The sequence below is a fragment of the Macaca thibetana genome, chromosome 1 (genome assembly GCF_024542745.1).
Source record: "Macaca thibetana thibetana isolate TM-01 chromosome 1, ASM2454274v1, whole genome shotgun sequence".
NCBI lineage: Eukaryota > Metazoa > Chordata > Mammalia > Primates > Cercopithecidae > Macaca > Macaca thibetana.
The window spans coordinates 41,571,495-41,593,245 of NC_065578.1; the positions used below are offsets into that span (position 1 = coordinate 41,571,495).

Genomic DNA, 21,751 nt, shown 5'->3' on the forward strand with positions numbered 1-21,751 from the left:
ACAGAGTGTACTAGAGTAATTGGTGCTAATCATTTGCTACTCTCCTTATTGGGCTGTCTTTTTCTATTGCTCAGCTAATTAGAGTGGAAGAGGAAAGAGGGCTACAGAGGATGTGTTTCTGTTCACTTCTTCCTCATAAAGAACAATTAATTTGGAGAATATAGTAGATTGTTTCTCTGAAAAGAATCTTATGAAGATACAACCAATTTGAGCATATCATGGAGAACTAATAAGGTGTAGGCTCCAGTGTGTACAGTATATACTATATTCAGCATGATCAGCCTCTGAAGTGGTGAGCAAAGCAATCAAACCCAAGACAGACTGATGCAAGTGCCAGGGTTTATCTAGTAAATAGTAGTTTTAATTTGCCTTTTGAGCATGTCTAATGACCATGAATATGTTTTGGCCATTTATATATTCTTTTGTGAAGCATCTGTTCAAATCTTTTGTACGTTTTCAGTGGAGTGGTCTGTATTCTTAAAAAAATTTTATTTTTATTATTATTATTATTATTTTTAGAGATAGATTCTCACTCTGTTGCCCAGGCTGGAGTACAGGGGTGCAGTCCTGGCTCGCTGAAGCCTCAACCTTCCAGGCCCAAGCCATCCTCCTGCCCCAGCCTCTCAAGTAGCTGGGACTATAGGCATGCAGCACCACACCCAACTAATTTAAAAAAATCTTTTTTGTAGAGATGAGGTCTCACTGTGTTGTCCAGGCCAGTCTCAAACTCCTGGCCTCAGGTAATCTTGCCTCCCAAAGTGCTGGGATTACAGGCATGCACCACTGTTTCTGGTTTGTATTCTTTTTATTGAGTTGTAGAAGTAGTTTTGTTTTGTTTTTTACATATTAGAGATGATGTCTCACCATGTTGCCCAAGCTGGTTTCAAACACCTGGCCTGAAGTGATTCTCCATCTTTGACTTCTTAAAGTGCAGGGATTACATGCATAAGCCACCACACCTGGCCAAGAGTTCTCTATATATATTCAAACTAGTCCTTTGTTTTAGATATATGTATTATAAATCTTTTCTTATTCTATGCCATGTCTTTCATTTTCTTAATAGTGTTTTATAAAGAGTAGAAGTTTTAAAATTTTGATGGAGGTGAATTCATCAATGTTTTCTTTTATAATTTTGTGATGGGACACAAAAAGCCTATTTAAGAAATCTTTGTCTACTCTAAGGTCACCAAATATGTTTCTTATACTTTCTTCTAAATATTTTATAGTTTTTAGTTTCTACATTTAGGTTTATGGTCCACTGCAGGTAATTTTTGTATATACTGTGTGGTAAAATTGAGAGGTTCATTCATTTTCAGTGTATATCCAGTTATTCCAGAAATATTTGGTAAAAAGAGTTATTTCCTTACTGATAAAGGTTAGCACCTTTATTAAAAAATGTATAAAGGTCTACTTCTGGACTCTGTATTCTATTCTGTTAACCCACCCATGTGTTTATTCTTAGAACAATTCTAGAACAATCTTAGAACAATGCTGTAACTTTATTGTAAGTCTTGAAATTATAAGGTGTAACACCTCCTTCTCTCAACTCATCAAAGTCATTCTCCGTCCAGCTTTGTTCCGTTGCTGGTGAGGAGCTGTGTTCTTTTGGAGGAGAACAGGCACTCTGATTTTTAGAATTTTCAGCTTTTCTGCTCTAGTTTCTCCCTATCTTTGTGGTTTTATCCACTTTTGGTCTTTGATGATGGTAATGTACAGATGGAGTTTTGGTGTGGATGTCCTTTCTGTTTGTTAGGTTTCCTTCTAAGTCAGGACCCTCAGCTGCAGGTCTGTTGGAGTTTGCTGGAGGTCCACTCCAGACCCTGTTTGCCTGGATATCACCAGCAGAGGCTGCAGAACAGCAAATATTGCAGAATGGAAAATGTTACTGCCTGATCCTTCCTCTGGAAGCTTCATCTCAGAGGGGCACCCAGCCGTATGAGGTATCAGTCTGCCCCTACTAGGAGATGACTCCCAGTTAGGCTACTCAAGTGTCAGAGACCCACTTGAGAAGGCAGTCTGTCCATTCTCAGATCTCAAACTCCATGCTGGGAGAACCACTACTCTCTTCAAAGCTATCAGACAGGGACGTTTAAGTCTGCAGAAGTTTCTGCTGCCTTTTGTTCAGCTATACCCTACCCCCAGAGGTGGAGTCTACAGAGGCAGGCAGGCCTCCTTGAACTGCGGTGGGCTCCACCCAGTTCAAGCTTCCTGGCCACTTTGTTTACCTACTCAAGCCTCAGCAATGGCAGATGCCCCTCCCTCAGCCTCACTGCTGCCTTGCAGTTCCATCTCAGACTGCTGTACTAGCAGTGAGCGAGGCTTCATGGGCGTGGGACCCTCCAAGCCAGGCATGGGATATAATCTCCTGGTGTGCCATTTGCTAAGACTGTTGGAAAACCACAGTATTAGGGTGGGAGTGTCCCAATTTTCCAGATACCGTCTGTCATGGCTTCCCTTGGCTAGGAAAGGGAATTCCCTGACCATTTGTGCTTCCCGGGTGAGGCAGTGCCCTGCTTTGTATCGGCTCACGCTCCATGGGCTGCACCCACTGTCCAACAAGGCCCTTTGAGATGAACCTGGTACCTCAGTTGGAAATGCAGAAATCACCTGTCTTCTGTGTCGCTCACGCTAGGAGCTGTAGACTGGAGCTTTTCCTATTCAGCCATCTTGGAACCTCCCTTGTGAATTCTTGTCAGGAAATTTTTATCCCCCAAGAAAGAAACTCCATATCCATTAGTATTCATTTCTTATTTTTCTACCTGCCCCCTCCCCCGAGCCTCTGGCAACCACAAAATACTTTCTGCCTTTGAATTTGGCTATCTTGTACATTTTACATAAGTGGAACCATACAATATATGGACATTTGTGTCTGCTTTCTTTCACTTAGCATAATTTTTTCAAACTTCATATTGTAGTATGAATTAGTACTTTATCCCTTTCTATGGCTGAATATTTTATTGCATGGATTTTCTTTTTGAGACAGGGTCCCACTCTGTCACCCAGGCTGGAGTACATGATCACTGCAGACTTGACCTCCCAGGCTTAAGCAATTTTCCCACCTCATCCTCCTGAGTAGCTGGGACTATAAATGCGCACCATCACACCCAACTAATTTTTGTGATTTCTAGTAAAGATAAGGTCTGGCTATGTTCCCAAGCTAGTTTCAAACTCCTGAGCTCAAGCAATCCTTCCACTTGGCCTCCCAAAATGCTGAGATTATAGAAATGAGCCACTACACCCCACCCTTAGTGAAGTGGCATTGTTGTCAGGGGTAAATACCTAGGGTTCATCATCTCACGCTAAGAAGATTAAAGACATAGACACACGTGGTTGGGTTAAGGAGTGGAAAGTTTAATAGGCAGAAGAAAGGAGAGAGGAGAGCAGCTTTCTCTCTTGTGAGAGAGAGGGGCATCCAAAAGGTAAAAGCCGGCCTGTGACAGACTGCAGCAGATTTTATAGGCTAGCTTGAGGAGGCAGTGTCTAGGGTCCACAGATTGGTTCAACTAGGTGTGATGTTTACATAGCGTGTGGGGAAGGCTTGTCACTCCACCCTAATCTTAATATGCCAATAGGCTTTCTACTTGGCCAGCACCATCTTGTCTGCTCCATACTGTACACGTGGCTGGCAAAGAGAAGGGAAGATAGAGCCACCATTTTGATCATGCCTGGTCCCAGGTAGCCTTTTCCTATTGGCACAACTGCCAGCATTCACCTTTGCAAGCTTCTAGCTTACTTGGTCTATGTCTGCAGCTCAATTTTACAGGCTGCTCTTTGTTAGAGAAGAAAATGATTTGGGGTCTGTTTTTCATTAAAAGTAAATCCTTAATGAAGACTTCCTTACCCTCACTATCTGCCTAAATAATTTCTTTTTCACTCCTATCTTATTCTCCCCCTCAGGAGTGGTAACCCTAACTGTTATTAAGGGGTATTAGATAATGACTCTTTCTGACTAATTCCTGCCAAAAAGGGGTGCCCTGACAGTTAGGGCTTCTCCTAGGGTCAGTCTAAGGGTCCTCAGAAGAAAGGCATGTCCATGCATGGTTCTGTCCACAGTACCATTTGGAGTTTGATGCTGTCCACCTTTCCGATGGGTTGTAATACTGGTTTGCCTCCACCAGGTGCTGCTGAAATGTTAATAGTGTTAATATAAAAGTAACATTAACAAATGTTAATACTGTTAATATAGAAGGATAAGTGGCATTGGATTTGGGTGGTTAGAGTAACTTTAGTGTTAACCTTGGCTGAATCTTTCCTGCAATTATTAATTCTTTCGCAACTTCCACAGACCATTTATGACATGCTTATACTTTCTGACTTTTCCTAAACATCCCTCTTTTTAAACAAGCAGTTATTCTCTTTAGGATAAGAATTTACCATACAAGATCCTTTCTTATATAAAATCTATTTTCTTTGTAACCTTCTTTGCGTAGCTAGGGTGTGACATATTACCAAACCCAATAAAAAGTCCTGGTGGACTCAGTGATAGTAAAACCTTCATGCTTACCTCTTGTCAGTAGCTATTATTCCTGCTCAAAGGATAATAATTAAGCAAAATACTACAGCAGTGGAAACTCTCTGTCCAGTGTTTCAGTTAGAAGGTGCTACCATGTATAACTCTACCTCAAATAGTAGAGTGAGTGTAGCGATTCCCACAAGGGTGGGATTATTAGATCATTCCATCTAAAATTTTAGTGCCAAGATATAGAATTTCCCTTTTGGAAGGTCTATGAAGTTCCTTGATTTTATTTTCCCAAAGAAATCTCTGGCTTATGAGCAACCTACTCACATTTATTACCTGGCAGGATTTGCAGGATAATTGGCCAGAACTAGCATATTGATCCAGATTTTTACATTACCCATACATTTTTGTTTTTCCCAACCTGCAGGAAATCATTACTTGATTCACAGGAATAAGCATGGCTAGTCTAAAATGTAGGCAAAAAAACTTAAAAATAACCAATGAAACTAGAATTTAATGACAAATATATACGTTTTGGAGCATAATTTTTTTCTCTCCAGTCCTCATTTTCAGTAAAAACAAATTATGATAGGACCATGTTATTTGTAGAATAAAGTTTAGTCATATACTTGGCCTGATGATTTGCATAAAGTACAACAAGAATAATTATTTCTACATAGGCCTTTTAGATTGGATTTGATGAAACTCTGTTCCAGAAGAAATCTCAGATAAGACCTTTTAAAGCCAAGTCCAGCCATGGGTCTATATCCTTAAATACCTGTGAGTTGGGTGATCCTTTCCTCTTAAGGTCCTAAGATAAGCTTGGAGCACCTGGACCTGTCAGAAAGTGACATTTTTTACTGACCATAGGTCAGGAATCTACCTGGGGGACTGTGTAGGCAAGAGCATGGGGCCAGTCTTCCCCAAAGGGCTTTTATTGGCTCTTCAAGTCAAGCTTGATTCCTTAAAAAGAAATACAGCCTTCCAGTCAAAGACTTGGTAAAGACAACCAGTTTCTCCAATTGTGTTCTGTTGAAAAAGAAAATGGATTCTTATTGTACTGATGCAAATAACTATATTGCCATAAGTTAAGAATACTCACAAATAGTTTCCAAATTTTAGAGGAACCAGGCAATGAGAAAGAAGTATGCCTTAAATTTTGTTCACAAGAGTATATCTTACTTAATTGTTAAAAGCTATAGATAGCTTAGAATAAAAGTTTCCTTGACATTGAAGGACAAAATAAGGATGAGCAATGTTTCAAGCAAAAAGTTAAAAAAGATTATGTCAGCCTTCTATTAGTGTAGTTCATGCAGTTAACTCCTGTTTGATATTCATGAACATTTCAGCTCCTCATGAATCCTGTATGTTTTTTCTCTATTCCAATGTTAGAAACCTGCATTTGAGAACACCTGTAAAAGTCCTATATCTTGATTATAAACTGTTTTTTGAAAAGGAACAAAGCAAGACAACAGTTTTCTGCAGACGACAAAATTTCCAGCATAGCTACACTTAAAAACACAACTGACAAAGAGATTTGGTTATCTTTGTGGTTTACAATAACTTCAATCTTAATTATGATTAATAGCATATACATAGACATTAGAATTTTAGAAATCTCATACAATTTTGGAACATGTATTAATATTGTTCAACAAAATAAAAACCTAAAGAAGACTGGATATCATTTTAGCAATTCCATGTAATTAAATATGTCAAATAATTCTGTTTACCTCTTCTCTGGATGATTCAGAGGCCTGCTGAACCATCCAGAAAGCCAGGCATCAGGAAAGACAATTTTGAAACTTGGAGTTTGATTTTTGGAAGCCTGATAAATATGTTAGAGGTTTAAAACACTTGATGTTATGAAATAGAAGTCTAGATTACCATAAATTATTTATTTTGCCAAAATGATAACTCAAAAAGCAAAAATCTTCCATTAACCTTTACTATTACATGAAAATCCTGTTCAAAGCCAAAATTTATCCTTGCATTAGTTTAATGTCAGCCCCATTTTTTTTTTTTTTTTTTGAGATGGAATATTGCTCTTGTTGCCCAGGCTGGAGTGCAGTGGTGTAATCTCAGCTCACTGCAACCTCTGCCTCTCAGGTTCAAGTGATTCTCCTGCCTCAGCCTCCCAAGTAGTTGGGATTACTGGCATGTGCCACAATGCCTGGGTAGTTTTTGTATTTTTAGTAGAGATGGGGTTTCACCATGTTGGTTAGGCTGGTCTCTTAACTCCTGATCTCAGGTAATCCATCCACCTTGGCCTCCCAAAGTGCTGGGATTACAGACATGAGCCACTGCACCCAGCCTCAATTTTTTAATGAAACTTCATAGACAATACCATCTAATCATAACCAATTTGACCATGAGGTGAAATCTTTACAAACCTTTTGTAACCCTTTTGCTGAAAGGTGAGTTAGCATCTTAAGACAACTTTGCTGTGCTTTTATTTCAATGCTCAATTTATGAAAAAACCATATAATACCCTTTTGAATTTAGTTAAGGTTTACACATGGCATTTTTGCCAGATTAAGTTTTATAATCTTTCCATAACTTGCTTAAACCTTCAGCTTTATCTGATCTAATTTAAGACAATTCTTTATCACTAGGTAAAATTTACATTTCCATGCCTTCTTATAATCTCTTACTAAAAAACACATTTTACTGTTTTTACACACCTTACATGTAAATCTATTTTTAGTAGTCAAAATTACATATTATGATAGTAACTCTTAGCAATTTTTAACTTTAATCTGAAATCTGGTAAGTTGTTTTGATTATGTACTAGGCACAGAGAAAGTCACTTACTTTTTCCAGCATAGTTACAGGGGTGGTTAATTTTGTATGTCCCCAGGGCTTACCAAATTGTGAAGCAGGTGGTTTACAACCTTGAAACCTTTAGCAAACCTAGTATTTGACTTATATGATTTAGATCACCTGTTTATATTGCTAACACTTGTATTTTACCAATAATCTTTAAGACCTTTTTATTTCTTAAAAATTAAAGTCATGTTAACTAAGAGGCATTACAGCTTTTATCTTTCCTTTAAAAATATTTAATTTGAGCACTTATTTTTCTCTAAGCCAATTAATTAGAGCTCTTTTTATAGATATTACACACAACACATGTATAGCTACCCAGACAGAAGATTCAGCACTTGTAAAATTTTTCATTTGCTAGCTTCTTAATTGGATTACTGACTTCAGGGTGGAGATCTCGGAGGAACAAGACCAGGAAAGCATGCATTTTTAGGGCTTAATAAGCTGGCACAGCTGAAGGCAAAGACAGATCCTCAAAATTAAGGGTGCCATTTTATAGTGGATCCTGGATCCCCAAAAGGAGGGAAATACTATAGGGAGAAGACAGTGTAGTGCTTCTACCATGCATTTCATTGCAAGGCAACCCAAAGCCAATCAGCCCATTTTGTAATCAGCCCATTCCATGTGGGAGTCTTATCCCTTAATTTGGAGTGGGAGTGTTTCCATATCCTCCAGGTGGCCAAGAGCATGCTTCTCTGATCCAGATGTGCAAAGAAATAAGTATTTGTCCATAACTACTATTAGCCATCCCTTAAGGTATTTTTTTACCTAGTTATTATTACACAAAGCCATCTCATAATGCAAAGTAATTTGATACCCCCAAAACTTAAAACCATCAGATAACACAATGTGAAACAGAACAACACCTTTGATTTTGAGAGAGATCTAGCTGCTTTTAATTCCTGGGGTTTCATGAGGAAAACAGAGGGGGTGTCTGTGTGTGTGTGTGTGTGTGTGTGTGTGTGTGTGTGTGTGTGTGTATGTGTGTGTGTTTTCCCAAAACAGGGTCTGTGGCACCTCCTCTGTTTTTCACAAGGAGTCCCAGACTACCAGAAGTTATATTAGGGCCTGTTATGTGTGCATTAAGAGTGGCAAGACAAAAAATAAAAATGAAGAAAAATAGTTCAGTCAACTGAGAAGAAAAAAACCCTTTTTCAAAAAACCAGGATCCAAGAAGAGAAAAGTGTAAAGGTTTTTAAAATATACCTTTGCTTGGATATCCACTTTTAATTAAACTGAGCACTCTTTAAGAAAATCCTTTTAAATCCCTTGTTACTTGACTTTAGCCACACCAAGCAGTTAAGTTTTTCAGCTTTTGAACGTTAAAAAAACCTCACAGGTGAAACCAACCAGCCTAAATTAGGTTATGACTTAGCTGCGAGTATATGAGGTACTTTCAAAGGAGTGGTAAGCAGCTTTTGAAACCTTCATTGCAAAACTGTGATGAGACAGTGAAAGAGTTTTGACCCAACCCGCTCCATCTTGCTTCCAGCCCCAAAGCTGTCCTTCCCCATCCCTAGGCATAGGTTGAACCAACTCTGGAAGGAGCATGGTTTACAGTTTATAGTCTAAAACAAAGGTGATAACCATCCCTCTTTCCTGGGAAGCAGACCAAGAAAGTAGCCACAAGATTAGAAACCATTGCTTAGGAGCCATGCAGCTGGAGGCTACAAGATTTTGACTCTCCCTAAACTGCTGTCAAGGTCAGTGCTTAAGATATTTTGCAAACCCTGCACTTGATGGATCAACTAGCACCACCCAGATCGATAAGCTGGCTTATCTGATTTTGTGACCCCTACCCAGGAACTGACTTAGCACAGAAGACAGACACCATTTTACGATGGTGGGGACTAAAACAAAGTATTGCCATGTGGCTACAGGTCATGTTCCCAAGGACATAAAACAAGATAGAGGCCTGGAGCAAAGTTTGTTACTGAACATTTTGTTGGGCTGACTTGATCAACAGGCTTATGAGGTCCTGGGCCTGTATCCTAACCTAAGGTACCCTTTCTTTTAACAAAATCATGCAGAAAGAGACACAATGCACACTGTACTGGCTGCAAGTTAAGACCCAACCTCACAAATCCTCTTTCATTAATTAAAACTTTGCAGAGAATATAAACGGTGATACTTATTCATTTTACCAGTTTGCACAGAGAGAGAGAGAAGCCAAAAGCCCAACTGGTTAAAAAAATAAAATAAAATAAAATAAAATAAAATAAAAAAAAAACAAGTAAAACATAAAAATACATAAAACATTTACCCTTTTGCCAGCATGTCAAGCTTCTGGGTTCCCTTCCTCCAAGCTCAACTCTAAGCCAAGCATTTTAAGGTTTGGGGAAATTAACTTTTCCCAGTTTGGAGGAACATTATAAACCATGAAAAAAGGAAGGAAAAATACCATAGAAAGTGTAGGGGGTTTGTGTTGTAGAATTGGAGGAGCTGACAATGTAGATGGTGGACAGGAAGGACCAGGGCTTCTGGAAGTTGCATTTGAGGGTTTGAATTAGGGTTGTCAAGAAGTACTGCCTCTCTTCCAATTGGGAATGATGGTTCCCCTGTTTCTTCACTCTCTCTATTTTCTCTTTTCCTTTTGACCTACCATAGGATATATTTTGCTCATCTCTGAATTTCTCTGCTGTCTGCAGAGCTGGCTATTTTTCAGCCATGGTTAGGGTTTGGCTTAGGAACAGCATAAAATCCCTTTGTGAGAGGTTAAACACTTGAGTTAAATTTTGGAGGCCAGGCGCGGTGGCTCATGCCTGTAATCCCAGCACTTTGGGAAGCCAAGTGGCAGATCATGAGGTCAGGAGATCAAGACCATCCTGGCCAACATGGTGAAACCCCGTCTCTACTAAAAATACAAAAATTAGCTGGATGTGGTGGCACGTACCTCTGGTCCCAGCTACTTGGGAGGCTGAGGCAGGAGAATCACTTAAACCTGGGAAGTGGAGGTTGCAGTGAGCTGAGATCACACCACTGCACTCCAGCCTGAGTGACAGAGCAAGACTCCATCTCAAAAAAGAAAAAAATGTGGAAAGCTTCTATATACTTATCAGCATCGTCAGAAAATTGGCCTAAGTCTCCCTTTATTTGTCTAAGGTCCTGTAATGAGAAGGGAACTTGAGGGGGCCCTGAATAAGGGGAATCCTCAGATGGCTTTCCTGGAAGTTGCTTCTCTAATTTGGGGGAATCATTCTCTGTAGGTCTGCCTGATATGACTGCTATAAGGGTTGGGTTGATTGTGCAACTCTTGTGAAGATCTAGTAAAAAGGCCATGCTCTTGTGTAAAAGAAAATGAGCCACTTTTTCTTCAAAGTCTCAGGGTCAAAGGAGTCCTTGTGCTTCAGAATGCACTACAGAGAGGTGCAAGCTGAAGATGATCTGTTACCCATTTAGAAAGGGAAGCAAGAAAAAGACGTCCCTTTAATCCCCTTCCTTTCAGTGTGACCCAGGGTGGAGGGGAAGACAGTGAGGGCATCCCCCTTACTGTTTTCCCTCCTTGGTTCCTGGGTCCCAGCACCTTGTTAGATGTGCCACCCATGGTTGCAGGCACGACTCCCAGCTGTGGAACCAGAGGAACTAAGCAATTGGAATTAGTCACAATTACCCATGTGACTCTAGTCCTCCACTTGTGATTTCCCTTTGACTTCCTAGACTTCTGTGCTACGTGGCTCCCTCAAAGATGGATCTCAGGAAATACTATGTAATAGTTGCATTTGGACAAGGCCAATCTAGTACCCTTTAATGGAGAAAGGGTACTAGATTGAACTCTATATCCTGCTATTATGGCCCATGCTAAAGCATTTCCCCTTAGAGAATGGTTCTGGTTAACTTCTGGACCTAAAATTCCCTTACTATTTAAGTACTGTTCTAATTGGAGGTAGACTAGGTGCCTTAAAAGAACATAGGGACCAAATGGCGTTTTTCCTGCCAATGGGACAGTATCAAGACTAAATTTGGTGCCAGAGGACATTTTACTCCTAATTGTTGAAAGCAGAGTTTTCCCATTTACAGAACAGCCATATAGCCTGATTTTTAGTATATGGGTGCAAAAAGGAGGAGAATTGGGAAGCTAGAGTGCCTTGGCAAAGGAATGACATTGTGCCTCATGGAGAGGAATTTTATTCCTCTAGGTGGTGCTTTTGACCTTGAAATGCCATGTGCTCTCCAGACCAAGGGCAGAGAGTGACCTGTGCTGAGACCAGCTCAGTTGTGGAGACCCTAACCCAGCAGCACTAGAGGAATTAAAGACACACACACACAGAAATATAGAGTGTGGAGTGGGAAATCAGGGGTCTCACAGCCTTCAGAGCTGAGAACCTTGAACAGAGATTTACCCACATATTTATTGACAGTAAGCCAGTGATAAGCATTGTTTCTATAGATTATAGATTAACTAAAAGTATTCCTTATGGGAATCAAAGGGATGGGCCAAAATAAAGGGATGAGCTCTGGCTAGTTATCTGCAGCATGAACATGTCCTTAAGGCACAGATCACTCATGCTATTGTTTGTGGTTTAAGAATGCCTTAAGCAGTTTTCCACCCTGAGTGGGTCAGGTGTTCCTTGCCCTCATTCCAGTAAACCGACAACCTTCCAGCATGGGCATCAAGGCCATCACGAGCATGTTACAGAGCTGCAGAGATTTTGTTTATGGCCAGTTTGGGGGCCAGTTTATGGCCAGATTTGGGGGCCTGTTCCCAACAGACCTGGAAATGCCATATGCTTTCCTGACAAAGGGCAGAGAGTAACCTGGAAATGCCATGTGCTCTCCAGACTAAGGGCAGAGAGTGACCTCACTGTGGGGAGCAGAGGGAGACCCTCTGTTCCTAGAAAATCACAACAACATTCCCCTGAGTTGTATCCTTTACTGTAGCATTTCCTGATCTTGCCTAACAGGATTACTTCCCTGAGCTGTAAAACTTCCTGTATCTTGCACACACTGAGAGGATAGGAGACATGGCAACCATGGATAGAAAAGAAGGAAATTTTGCAACAGGGTAGCTGGACATCCTTTTTGCCAACACCCAGTCGAGCAGTCAGAGGCTGGGATTAGTCCAGAAGCCTTTGGATAATAGCAGAGTGTTGCCCTTAACAGAAATCCTCAGTTGTTCCAGGACCTTACTCAGCCCCATGCAGTGGCTAGGCCCAACATGAAAAGAAACTGGTTCAAACATGGCCAACATGCCCAGCAACCTGTGGGTGCTGGGGGATTCTCCATGTTCTTCCCAGTAAGCCTCACTCCTGCATCTTGTAAGGCTGGCAGCCATGCTAACTGTTTTTAAATGGCTGACGGGAGCCTAGTATTTTTTATTTAGTTTGATTTGATTCTAAAATGGAGGCCAAGAGCCTCAAAATTAAAGGACAGATTTGAGGTTTGTTCCCATTCTTACCACTCTGATGATTATACCTACTGTTCTGGTTCTGATCCCAGATGAGCCCCCAAATGAAGCAGCATCATTGTCTGGGGAAATATCCAGGGTTCATAGTCTCATGCCAAGAAGATTAAGGTCATGGACATACATGGGTGGGTTAAGGAAGGCAAGTTTAATAGGCAGAAGAAAGGAGAGAGGAGAGCAACTCTGTCTCTTGTGAGAGACAGGGACATCTGAAAGGGAAAAGCTGGCCTGTAGCAGACCGCAGCAGATTTTATAGGCAGGATTGAGGAGGCAGTGTCTGACTTTGTAGGGCCAACAGATTGTTCTGACCAGGTATAATGTTTATATAACATGTAGGGAAGGCTTGTCACCCCACCCTAATCTTAATATGTAAACGGGCTTTCTACTTGGCCAGTGCCATCTTGTGTGCTCCTTACTGTACATGTGGCTGGCAAAGAGAAGGGAAGATGGAGCTGCCATTTTGATCATGGCTAGTCCCAGGTAGCCTTTTCCTATTGGCACAACTGCCAGCATTCACCTGTGCAAGTTTTCAGTTTGCTTGTCTATGTCTGCAGCTCAATTTTACAGGCTGCTCTTTGTTAGAAAAGAAAATGATTTTGGGGATGCTTTTCATGAAAAGTAAAACCTTAATGAGGACTTCCTTACCCTCACAATCTGCCTAAATAATTTCTTTTTAACTCCTATATCATTACTGTATTTTGTGTCGCTATAAAGGAGTACCTGAGGCTGGTTAATTTATAAAGAAAAGAGTTTTATTTTGGCTCATGGTTCTGCAAGCTGTACAAGAAGCATAATGATGGCATATGCTTCTGGTGGGGGCCTTAGGAAGCTTACAGTCATGACTGAAGGCAAAGGAGTAGCAGGTGTGTCTCATGATGAGAGAGGGGGAAGGGCTTAGCCTCTTTTTTTTTTTTTTTTTTTTTTTTGAGACAGTCTCACTCCGTCGCCCAGGCTGGAGTGCAGTGGCCGGATCTCAGCTCACTGCAAGCTCCGCCTCCCGGGTTCACACCATTCTCCTGCCTCAGCCTCCCGAGTAGCTGGGACTACAGGTGCCCGCCACCTCGCCTGGCTAATTTTTTGTATTTTTTTAGTAGAGACGTGGTTTCACCATGTTAGCCAGGATGGTCTCGATCTCCTGACCTCGTGATCCACCTGTCTCGGCCTCCCAAAGTGCTGGGATTACAGGCTTGAGCCACCGCGCCCAGCCTGGGCTTAGCCTCTTTTTAACAACCATATCTCATGTGAACTTATTACTGTGGGGAGGGTACTAAGCCATTCATGAGGGATTCACCCTCATGATCAAAATGCCTCCCACTAATGCCCCACCTCCAACATTGGAGATCACATTTCAACACGAGATTAGGTGAGGACAAACATCCAAACTATATCAGATATATATCACATTTTGTTTATTTATTCATCAATTGGACATTTGATAGCTTCTGCTTTGTGATTATTATGAATAATGCTGTTATGAATGTTCATTTGTAAGTTTTTGTATGGACATATGTTTTCATGTCTCTTGGGGATATTCCGAGAAGTAGAATTATTGGGTCATATGATAACTCTACATTTAACCTTCTGAGGAACCACCAGATTGTTTTCCAATGCAGATGTACTATTTTACATCCCATCAGCAGTGTATGAGGGTTGCAGTTTCTCCACATCTTCTCCAACACTTATCCTTCTTTCTTATTATAACCATCCTAGCTGTTGTGAAGTAATATCTCAATGTGGTTTTGATTGATATTTCTTGAGTGACTAATGATATTGAGTACCTGTTTTTTCAAGTGCTTGTTAGCCATTTGCATATCTTCTTTGGCAAATATTTTTTCAAATCCTTTGCCAATTTTTAATGGAGTTATTTGTTCTTTTTGTTGAGTTGCAGGAACTCTTTATATATTTTGTACATTAGTCTCTTATGTGTTTTGTTTTTGTTTTTGTTTTTGAGATGGAGTCTTGCTCTGTTGCCCAGGCTGGAGTGCAATGGCAAGATCTCGGCTCACTATAACCTCAGCTTACCAGGTTCAAGTGATTCTCCTGCCTCACCCTCCCAAGTAGCTGAGATTACACGCACCCATCGTCATACCTGGCTAATTTTTGTATTTTTTTATAGATGGGGTTTCACCATGTTGGCCAGGCTGGTCTTGAACTCCTGACCTCAGGTGATCCACACACCTTGGCCTCCCAAAGTGCTGGGACTACAGGCGTAAGCCACTGTGCTTGGCCTCTTATGTATTGACTTGTGTCCTCTACCCCAAAATATATTGAAGTCCTAACCCCCAGGACCTGTAAATGTGATGTTATTTGGAAATAGGACTTTTGAAGAAGTAATCAAGTTAAGATGAGTTCATTAGGGTGGGCCTTAATCCAATATGACTAGTACAGTTATAACAAGAAGAAATGCCATGTGAAGACAGTCATACACAGAGAGAATGCCATGTGATTACAGAGGCAGAGACAAATGATGCAGCTACAAGCCAATAAAAAACAAGAATAAGCAACCATCATCAGAAGCTAGGAAGAGTCAAGAAAAGGATGCTACCCAGAGTCTCAAAAGGAACATGGCCCTACTAATACCTTGATTTCAGATTTCTAGCCTTCAGAACTGTGAGATAATACATTTCTATTGTTTTAAGACCCCAGTTTGTGGAATTTTGTGATGGTAACTCTAGAATGCAACAGTATTAAGAGATGTGGTCTTTGGGAGATGATTTGGCAGAGCCCTCACGAATGGTATTAGCATTTTTATAAAAGGCCTTGAGGTTGAAATGAGACTGTGTGTGCACATTGTGTTCATTTCTTCTGGAAAATGCAGCAACAAGGTGCCAACTTGGAAGCAGAAAGGTGCCTCACTAGACACCAAACCTACCAGCACCTTAATCTTTAACTTTTCGCCTCTAGAACTCTGAGAAATAAACTTCTATTGTTTGTAAATTACCTAGTCTATGGTATTTTGTTATAATAGTCCAAAGGGACTAAGATACTCCCTGCCTCCAGCCTCTGGCCACTACCATTTTACTATCTGCCTCTATGATTTTGACTACTCTAGATACTTCATATAAGGGGAATCATGTGCTATTTATCTTTTTGTGATTGGCTTGGTTAACTTAGAATGATGTCTTCAAGGTTCATTCATGTTATAACGTGTGTCAGAATTTCCTTCTTTTTTAAGGCTGAATCATATTCCATTGTATGTATATACCACATTGTCTGTCAGTGGACACTTGGGTAGCTTCCACATTGTATCTAGTGTAAATAATGGGTGTACAAATACATATTTGAGTCCCTGCTTTAAATACTTTGGGGTATATAACCAGAAGTGAAATTGTCAGATGATATGGAAATTCTATGTCTACTTTTTCTGGAGGAACTGTCATACTATTCTCCACAGGAACTATATCACTTTACATTTCCACCAACCACGCAGAATCATACTAATTTCTCCACATCATTGCCAACATTTGTTGTTGTCTGTTTTTTTTATGGTAGCCATCCTAATTGTGTAAAGTGGTACTATGGTTTGGATATGGCTTGTCCCTGCCAAAACTCCTTTTCATGTTGAAATTTGATCCCCAGTGTGGTGGTATTGGGAGGTGGGACCGAGTGACAGGTGTTTGGGCCTTGGGGAAGATCCCTCATGAATAGATTAAGGCCTTCCCGTCGGGGTGAGTCTTGCTCTTACAAGATTTAGTTTACATGAAGAATCTGACTTCCTCGGGAGGCTGAAGCAAGAGAATCACTTGAGCTGGGATGGTGCCACTGCACTCCAGCCTGGGCAAGAGAGCAAGACTCCATCTCAAAAAAAAAAAAAAAAAAAAAAAAAAGAATCTGACTTCCTTGGTTTCTCTCTTGCCTCCTCTTTCTCCACGTGCTCTCCTTGCTCATGTCTTCTTCTCTTCCATTTTTCAGCATAAGCTGAAATAGCATGAGGCCCTTACCACATGCAGCTGCTCAGTCTTGAATTTGCTAGCCACCAGAAGCATGAACCAAATAACCCTCTTTTCTTTATAAATTATTCAGCTCAGGTATTCTGCTATGGCAATACAAAATGGACTAAGACAGGTAGTATCTCTTTGTGGTTTTGATTTGCATTTCCCTAGTGATTTATTAGTCATTTGTTTATCTTCTTTGGAGAAATGTCTATTTAAATTATTTCCCCATTATTGAATTAGGTTTGGTTTTTATTATAAGTTTTAAAGTTCTCTATATATTCTAGATGTTAATATTCTTCATCAGATACATATTTGCAAATATTTTCTCCTATTTTGTAGGTTGCCCTTCTACTTTGTTGATAGTGTTATTTTATTTATTTATGACACAGGGTCTTGCTGTGTCACTCAGGCAGGAGTGCAATGGTACGATCATAGCTCACCGTAACCTCCAACTCCCGTACTCAAGGAATCCTCCTGCCATAGCCTCCTGAGTAGCTAGGACCAAAGACAAATGCCGCCATGCCTAACTAATTAAAAATAAATTGTAGAAGTGGGGTCTTGTGTTGCCCAGGCTGGTCTCAAACTCCTGGCTTCAAGCAATCCTCCCACCTTGGCCTCCCAAAGTGGTAGGATTTCAGGTGTGAGCCACCACACTTGGCCAGTAGTGCTATTTCCATATTCAAAAGTTTTTAGTTTTTATGAAATACAATGTTTAAATTTTTCTTTTGTTGCCTGTGTCTTTGGTGTCATATCCAATAAATCATCGCCAAATCCATAGTCATGGAGAGTTTCCCCTAAGTTTTCTGCAAAAGAATTTTATAGTTTTAGCTCTTGTGTTTAGGTCTTTTTATCCTTTTTGAATTTTTTGTGAATAGTGTAAGGTAAGTGTCTAACTTATTTTTTTCATGTGGATGTTCTATTTTATCACCATTTACTAGAAAACTGTCTTTCCTCAATGAATCATCTTCGCACTATTGTTGAAAATTATTCAATAAAGAAAAGCCCTAGAACTGATGGCTTCATTAGTGAATTCTACCAAACATTTAAATATCAAATATGCAAGATCAAATATGCAAGAGTTTGTTTCTGGGATGTCTGTTGTATTCCCTTGGTCTATGTATCTGTCTTTATTCAATTATTACACTGTTTTGAAAACTGCAGCTTTGTAGTAAGTTTTGAAATCAGAAAGTGTGAGTCCTCCAACTTTGTTTTTCTTTTTCAAGATTGTTGTGGCTGCTTGGGGTCCCTTTAGGCTCTGTACAAATTTTAGGATGGATTGTTTTATTTCTGCAAAAAATATTTTTGGAATTTTGATAGGGATTATATTGAATCTGTAGATAGCTTCGGATAGTATTTACATTGTAACAATAGTTTTCCAATCATGAACATGAATATCTTTCAATTTATTTTCATCTTCCTAATTTTTCCACCAATGTTTTCTACCTTTTATTGTACAAGTCTTTCACCTCCCTTCATTAAGCTAATTCCTAAGTATTTCATTCTGTTTGATGCTATTATAAATAGAATTGTTTTCTTAATTTCCTTTCCAGATTGTTCATTGTTAGAGTATAGAAATGCAACTAATTTATGTTTGTTGACTTCATGTCCTACTACTTTTTGAGTTTATTAGCTCTAAGAAGTTTTTTTTGGTGAAATATTTAGGTTTCTACTTATGAGATCATATAATCTGCAAACAGAGATACAGTCATGCACCATAATGGACTACATTTGCAACAGTAGTCCCATATGGTTATAATACTGTGTTTTCATTGTACCTTTTCTGATTAGATATGTTTAGATATACAAATACCATTTTGTTTAATTGCCTATAGTATTTAATACAGTAACATGCTGTACAGATTTGTAGCCTAGGCGCAATAGGCTAAACCATATAGCCTAGGTGTGTAATAGGATATACCATCTAGGTTTGTGTAAGTACATTCTATGATGTTTGCACAATGACAAAATCACCTACCAACACATTTCTTAGGATGTATTCCTGTCACAAAGCAATGCACGACTGTAATTTTACTTTTTCCTTTTCAATTTGGATGCCTTTTATTTTTTTTTTCTTGTCTGATAGCTCTGGCTAAGACTTCCAGTACATTGTTGGATAGAAATGACAAGTGCAGGCATCCTTGTCTGATCTTGGAGCAAAAACGTTCAGTCTTTCCACCACTGAGTATAATGTTCACTGTGGATTTTTCATATGGATTTTATTATATTGAGGTAGATTCCTTCTGTTGCATATCAAGTGTTTTTATCATGAAAGGATGTTGGATTTTGTTAAATGTTTTTTCTGTGTCAACTGAGATTATTATATGGGTGTTTTTCTGTTCATTCTGTTAACCTGATGTATTACATTGATTTAGTTTCACATGTTGAACCATCCTTGCATTCCAGGACTGAATTCTACTTGGTCATGGTTTATAATCCTTTTGATATGCTACTGAATTCAATTTGCTAGTATATTGTTGAGGATTTTTTCATCAGCGTTCTTAAGGGGCATTGGCCTGTAGTTTACTTTTCATGTGGTATCTTTATCTAGCTTTGCTGTTAGAGTAATTATGTCCTCTTCAAATGTGTTAAGAAGTATTTCTTCCACTTCATTTTCTTAAAGGAACATTGGGAAAAAGGGTATTAGTTCTTCTTTAAATGTTTGGTAGAATTCACTAATGAAGCCATCAGGTCTAGGGCTTTTGTTTGTTGGGAGATTTTACTTACTGATTCATTCTTCTTACTAGGTAGTCTATTCAGATTTTCTGTTTCTTTGTGATTTAGTCTTGATAGGCTTTGTGTTTTTAGAAATTTCTTGTTTTTTTGTTTTGTTTTGTTTTGTTTGTTTTGTTTTATTGAGACAGAGTTTCTCTCTTGTTGCCCAGGCTGGAGTGCAATGGCACGGTCTCAGCTCACTGCATCCTCCTCCTCCTGAGTTCAAGTGATTCTCCTGCCTCAGCCTCCCAAGTAGCTGGGATTACAGGCACCTGCCACCACACCCAGCTAATTTTTTTGTAATTTTTAGTAGGGACAGGGTTTTCCCATGTTGGCCAGCTGGTCTCGAACTCCTGACCTTGTGATTCGCCCACCTTGGCCTCCCAAAATGCTGTGATTACAGGCATGAGCCACCATGCCAAGCTGTGTTTTTAGAAATTTCTGCGCCGGTTGCAGTGGCTGAAGCCTGTAATCCCAGCACTTTGGGAGGCCGAGACGGGTGGATCACGAGGTCAGGAGATCGAGACCATCCTGGCTAACACGGTGAAACCCTGTCTCTACTAAAGAATACAAAAAACTAGCTGGGCGAGGTGGCAGACGCCTGTAGTCCCAGCTACTTGGGAGGCTGAGGCAGGAGAATGGTGTAAACCCAGGAGGCGGAGCTTACAGTGAGCTGAGATCCAGCCACTGCACTCCAGCCTGGGCGACAGAGCGAGACTCCATCTCAAAAAAAAAAAAAAAAAAAAGACATTTCTGCATTTCATTTAGGTCATCCAGTTTCTAGGCATACAGTAATTCATAGTACGCTCTTATAATCACTTTTATTTCTCTAGTATCTGTTGGAATGCCCTCACTTCCTAATTTAATAATTCGAGTCTTCTCTCTTTTTTTCTTAGTAGATATGATTAAAGATTTGTCAATTTTGTTGATATTTTCAAAGAACAAAAGGTTTTGTATATTTTCTTGATTGTTTTTCATTTCTTTCATTTATCTCTTTTCTAATCTTTATTATTTCCTTCCTTTTGCTAGCTTTAGATTTGTTTTGTTTTTCCTTTTATAGTTCTTTAAGTTGTGAAGTTAGCTTGTTGATTTGAGACCTTTCTTATTTTTTAATGTAAGCAGTTACAAATTTCCCCACTTCACTTTGCTTTTTCTTTTTTTTTTTTTTTTTTTTTTTTTTTTTTTTTTGAGACGGAGTCTCGCTCTGTCACCCAGGCTGGAGTGCAGTGGTCGGATCTCAGCTCACTGCAAGCTCCGCCTCCCGGGTTTACGCCATTCTCCTGCCTCAGCCTCCCAAGTAGCTGGGACTACAGGCGCCCGCCACCTCGCCTGGCTAGTTTTTTGTATTTTTTAGTAGAGACGGGGTTTCACCGTGTTATCCAGGACGGTCTTGATCTCCTGACCTTGTGATCCGCCCTTCTCGGCCTCCCAAAGTGCTGGGATTACAGGCTTGAGCCACCGACTTTGCTTTTTCTGTATCTGTAAGTTTTGGTGTTTTATGATTTAATTTTCATTCATCTTTAAGTATTTTTTCCTTCCTTCCTTCCTTCCTTCCTTCCTTCCTTCCTTCCTTCCTTCCTTCCTTCCTTCTTTCTTTCTTTCTTTTTTTCTTTGAGACAGAGTTTCACTCTGTTGCCCAGGTTGGAGTGCAGCGGCATGATCTCGGCTCACTGCAACCTCTGCCTCCCAGATTCAAGCAATTCTGCTGCCTCAACCTCCTGAGTACTGGGATTACAGGTGCACACCACCACGCCCAGCTAATTTTTGTATTTTAGGTAGAGACGGGGTTTCACCATGTTGGTCAGGCTGGTCTCAAACTCCTGAACTCGTGATCTGCCTATCTTAGCCTCTCAAAGTGCTGAGATTACAGGCATGAGCCACCATGCCCAGCCTCATCCTTTTTTTTTTTTTTTGAGACAGAGTCTCACTCTGTTGCCTAGGCTGGAGTGCAGTGGCGCGATCTTGGCTCTCTGCAGGCTCCGCCTCCTGAGTTCACGCCATTCTCCTGCCTCAGCCTCCTGAGTAGCTGGGACTACAGGTGCCTGCCACTATGCCCAGCTAATTTTTTTTTTTTTTTGTATTTTTAGTACAGATGGGGTTTCACTGTGTTAGCCAGGATGGTCTCGATCTCCTGACCTCGTGATCCACCTGCCTCAGCCTCCCAAAGTGCTCGGATTACAGGTGTAAGCTGCTGTGCCCAGCCCCCAGCCTCATCTTTAAGTATTTTCTAATTTCTTTGTGATTTTTTATTTGATCCATTGGTTGTTTGAAAGTGTGTTGTTTGGTTTCTACAAATTGCGAATTTTTCTGTTTTCCTCCTGTTAATTTCTAACTTTATCCTGTTTCAGTTGGAGAAGATACTTTGTATAATATCTGTTTTTAAAATCTATTGATACTTAATTTGTGGTTTAACATATG

The 21,751-nt window shown here is 40.0% G+C and overlaps 1 protein-coding gene across 13 annotated transcripts in view; it reads left to right on the top strand.

Moving 5' to 3' along the window:
- CCDC30 (coiled-coil domain containing 30) overlaps positions 1 to 21,751 on the top strand; it is a 189,862-nt gene that overhangs the window by 35,569 nt on the left and 132,542 nt on the right. The gene's annotated exons all lie outside the window — the stretch shown is intronic.